This window comes from Saimiri boliviensis, chromosome 10, assembly GCF_048565385.1.
Source record: "Saimiri boliviensis isolate mSaiBol1 chromosome 10, mSaiBol1.pri, whole genome shotgun sequence".
Taxonomy (NCBI): domain Eukaryota; kingdom Metazoa; phylum Chordata; class Mammalia; order Primates; family Cebidae; genus Saimiri; species Saimiri boliviensis.
Genome location: NC_133458.1, coordinates 26,720,119 through 26,725,325, shown reverse-complemented (window position 1 = coordinate 26,725,325; position 5,207 = coordinate 26,720,119). Strand labels below are relative to the sequence as shown.

General features: G+C 40.4%; 1 pseudogene; it reads left to right on the top strand.

Annotated features, from left to right (window-relative positions):
* Positions 1 to 1,793: 1,793 nt before the first annotated feature.
* LOC120365292 (serine/threonine-protein kinase D3 pseudogene) lies at positions 1,794 to 4,763 on the top strand (annotated as a pseudogene).
* The last annotated feature ends 444 nt before the right edge of the window (positions 4,764 to 5,207 follow it).

The window sequence follows — 5,207 nt, the reverse complement described above, 5'->3', positions numbered from 1 at the left end:
TGACAGAGCAAGACTCCACCCCCGCACCCCCTAAAAAAGGAAATGAGTCTGATAGGCCCCATATAGTTGAGTCTTGGTTTTTTTTTTTTTAATCCATTAAGCCACTCTATGTCTTTTGTTGGGATACTTTGATCTGTTTACATTCAAGGTAATTATTGATAGGTAATCAATAATTATTGAATAACTGATTATTGATCGTAATTATTTTGGACATTTTATTCATTGTTTTCTGCTAGTTTTGTAGTTCTTTCTTTCCCCTTCTTCCTCTCTTGCTGTTTTTCTTTGTGATTAGATGATTTTCTGTAGTGGTGTGCTTTGAATTCTTACCTTTTATCTCTTGTGTGGCTACTGTATGTTTTTGCTTTGTAACTAGCATGAGGCTTACATAAAACCAGTTCAGGCACCAGGCTGGTCTGCTCAAAAACTCTACCATCCTGCCAGCCTGTGGATTAATGATAGATGGTTTGCCCAGAATCTCTGGACAGGCTTACTGGTGAAGATAGTTGTCAGCGCTAGAATATGTGTCTAATTATTCAAATACACAGAAACCAGTGCTTGACCACAAGGATCACAGACAATCAGGGAAGTGTAACACTACCAAAGGAACAAATTAAGGCATCAATAACCAGGTTTAAAGAAATGGAGATCTCATGAACTGTCTGACAAATAATTCAAAATAATCAAAGAAGCTTAGCAAGCCATAAGAGAACACATACAGACAACTAAATAAAACCAGGGAAACAATACACAAATAAAATTAGAAGTTCGACAGTGAGATAAAAACCATAAAAAAGAACCAAACAGAAAATCTGGAGCTAAAAAAAATATACTGGCTAAACTGAAAAATTCTGTGAAGAGCTCAGTCAGACAGAAGAAAGAATCACTAAGCTCAAAGAGAGATCATTTGAAATTACTTCGTGAGAACAAAAACAATAAAACAAAAACGATGAAAGAGCTTGAAAAAAGCCTATGGGGCGCCCCGGCCCCCCGCCCTCCGGCCTCAGGATGGGACGGGTGGGGGGGCGGAGGGAGGGGCGCCGGCGGCGGGCGGGATCTTGCGGGGTGCGTGAAGGCTCGCTGGCGCCTGGTCTGGGACTCAGACGCTGGCGAGCGCAGAGTTTCTCACGACGGGTCGAGCCCGCCACTGCTTTCTACATATCAGAAAGCGTCAACTTTTCTTGATGGACCCATTCATCTAATGAAATATGCCTATACTATTTTAAAAAGCTTTTTACTTCATCATAGAAAAGTTCCCCCACCTCCAGAATGAAAATGAGGACATTTGAGAAGGTGATTTAAGTGTAGACATTTGAGAAGGTGTCCTGTGAAATTAGTAAACCAAAGCAAAAGTATGGAATTGTTTAATCCAAAACACTTACTGTTTTTTTAAAGAGGAATTCATCCTGACAGAGAAATAACTTATATTCAATATGTATTTTCTGAAATTAAGAGACCAGAACAGACTGAAAGGAAAATAGATTCGTAAATAAGCTCCGTCAACTCTCTTCTGCTGAGGGTAGCTTAGTGATGTTAAATCCTTTACAAATCCCTGGCTGTCTTCCTACAGACAAGATTGTTTTTTGATGGGACAGATGATAAGAGAAGTAGGACCTTTTGTGCATTCGACTCATTGATAAAACTTATCATCATCGGCATGAGTGGCTTAAAAGAGGAAATAAAGAAGCTTTCAACTAAATCCAAAAGTGCAGTCATTTTCTTTGCTGCTGTTATTTTAAAACCCTCTTCATAACCATTGAAAGAGAATTGACAACTATTTTAAAAGATTAAAGAAAGGCAGAGGTCTGCAAATAATTCCCCTCCATCAGCCCAGAAGTCTGTATTACCTTCAGCTATTCCTGCTGTGCTTCCAACTGCTTCTCCGTGTTCAAGTCCTAAGACGGGACTCTCTGCCCGACTGTCTAATGGAAGCTTCAGTGCACCATCGCTCACCCACTCCAGAGGCTCAGTGCATACAGTTTCATTTCCACTGCAAATTGGTCTCACACGGGAGAGTGTTACCACTGAAGCCCAGGAACTGTCTTTATCTGCTGTCAAGGATCTTGTGTGCTCCATAGTTTATCAAAAGTTTCCAGAGCGTGGATTCTTCGGGATGTATGACAAAATTCTTCTTTGTCGCCATGACATGAACTCAGAAAATATTTTGCAGCTGATTCCCTCAGCAGATGAAATACACGAAGGAGGTCTAGGGGAGGTTGTTCTTTCAGCTTTGGCCACAGTAGAGGACTTCCAGATTCGTCTGCATACTCTCTACGTACATTCTTACAAAGCTCCTACTTTCTGTGATTATTGTGGTGAGACACTCTGGGGATTGGTACGGCAGGGACTTAAATGTGAAGGCTGTGGATTAAATGATCATAAACGATGTGCCTTCAAGATTCCAAATAACTGTAGTGGAGTAAGAAAGAGACGTCTGTCAAATGTATCTTTGCCAGGACCTGGCCTCTCAGTTCCAAGACCCCTGCAGCCTGAATATGTCACCCTTCCCAGTGAAGAGTCACATGTCCACCAGGAACCAAGTAAGAGAGTTCCTTCTTGGAGTGGTCGCCCAATCTGGATGGAAAAGATGGTAATGTGCAGAGTGAAAGTTCCACACACATTTGCTGTTCACTCTTACACCCGTCCCACGATATGTCAGTACTGCAAGCGGTTACTGAAAGGCCTCTTTTGCCAAGGAATGCAGTGTAAAGATTGTAAATTCAACTGCCATAAACGCTGTGCATCAAAAGTACCAAGAGACTGCCTTGGAGAGGTTACTTTCAATGGAGAACCTTCCAGTTTGGGAACAGATACAGATATACCAATGGATATTGACAATAATGACATAAATAGTGATAGTAGTCGGGGCTTGGATGACACAGAAGAGCCATCTCCCTCAGAAGACAAGATGTTCTTCCTGGATCCATCTGATCTTGATGTGGAAAGAGATGAAGAAGCCGTTAAAACAATCAGTCCATCAACAAGCAATAATATTCCGCTAATGAGGGTTGTACAATCCATCAAGCACACACAGAGGAAGAGCAGCACAATGGTGAAGAAAGGGTGGATGGTCCATTACACCAGCAGGGATAACCTGAGAAAGAGGCGTTATTGGAGACTTGACAGCAAATGTCTAACATTGTTTCAGAATGAATCTGGATCAAAGTATTATAAGGAAATTCCACTTTCAGGAATTCTTCGCATATCTTCACCACGAGATTTCACAAACATTTCACAAGGCAGCAATCCACACTGTTTTGAAATCATCACTGATACTATGGTATACTTCGTTGGTGAGAACAATGGGGATAGCTCTCATAATCCTGTTCTCGCTGCCACTGGAGTTGGACTTGATGTAGCACAGAGCTGGGAAAAAGCAATTTGCCAAGCCCTCATGCCTGTTACTCCTCAAGCAAGTGTTTGCACTTCTCCAGGGCAAGGGAAAGATCACAAAGATTGTCTACGAGTATCTCTGTATCTAATTGTCAGATCGAGGAGAATGTGGATATCAGTACTGTTTACCAGATCTTTGCAGATGAGGTGCTTGGTTCAGGCCAGTTTGGCATTGTTTATGGAGGAAAACATAGAAAGACTGGGAGGGATGTGGCTATTAAAGTAATTGATAAGATGAGATTCCCCACAAAACAAGAAAGTCAACTCCGTAATGAAGTGGCTATTTTACAGAATTTGCACCATCCTGGGATTGTAAACCTGGAATGTATGTTTGAAACCCCAGACCGAGTCTTTGTAGTAATGGAAAAGCTGCATGGAGATATGTTGGAAATGATTCTATCCAGTGAGAAAAGTCGGCTTCCAGAACGAATTACTAAATTCATGGTCACACAGATACTTGTTGCTTTGAGAAATCTGCATTTTAAGAATATTGTGCACTGTGATTTAAAGCCAGAAAATGTGCTGCTTGCATCAGCAGAGCCATTTCCTTAGGTGAAGCTGTGTGATTTTGGATTTGCACGCATCATTGGTGAAAAGTCATTCAGGAGATCTGTGGTAGGAACTCCAGCATACTTAGCCCCTGAAGTTCTCTGGAGCAAAGGTTACAACTGTTCTCTAGATATGTGGTCAGTGGGAGTTATCATCTATGTGAGCCTCAGTGGCACATTTCCTTTTAATGAGGATGAAGATATAAATGACCAGATCCAAAATGCTGCATTTATGTACCCACCAAATCCATGGAAAGAAATTTCTGGTGAAGCAATTGATTTGATAAACAATCTGCTTCAAGTGAAGATGAGAAAACGTTATAGTGTTGACAAATCTCTTAGTCATCCCTGGCTACAGGACTATCAGACTTGGCTTGACCTTAGAGAATTTGAAACTCGCGTTGGAGAACGTTACATTACACATAAAAGTGATGATGCTCGCTGGGAAATACATGCATACACACATAACCTTGTATACCCAAACCACTTCATTATGGCTCCTAATCCAGATGATATGGAAGAAGATCCTTAATCACTGAGTTAACCTAAATAAGGAAGGATGTCACTTAATGGACTGATATTTTGCTGTATAACTTGTTCTTTGTAGGCTGTCATCTGCAAGGATGCAAAGATATGAGGAAATATGATAAGGAATCAGTGACACCAATACTGTAGTCCATACTGAGTAGGTACAGGAGGGAAACTGAATAATAAGAACTCATAATGGAATCAAGGCGAAGCTTTTTATAAACTTTGGTAGCCTAAGCAATAACTGGTTTTGTATTTTTTTCTAATCCTTCACTTTAGTGCAATAGGGCCACTTAATTTGTCTTCCCTTTTCTGTTTATATATATATATCTATGTCCTCCGTGTGTGTGTGTGTGTGTGTGTGTGTGTGCGTGTGTGTGTGTGTGTGTGTGTTTTATTTTGTTTTGTTTTTTTAAGGGAAAACAAGTCAAGCTAGCATCCAGTTACTATATAGCTTGGCTAAATTACACAAGACTTACAAGATTGATGAATAAAGAGGCTTGTATTTAAGAGATAACTGTGAGGCTACCATTGTGATTTTACTATAAGGACTTTTTTTTAAACATTGTTTAAACCAACCATAGAGGCATTGAAGGGTTTTTCTTAGATGCCTAGAAAAAGAGCACTGTGCTGTTTCACCTTTCTTTTTTACGTCAATCAAGACTTTAAAACAGTGATTCCTAACCTTTTGGGAGTTGCTCTGCTACTCTGAATATGTTCTATACAACATAAGGATTGTTA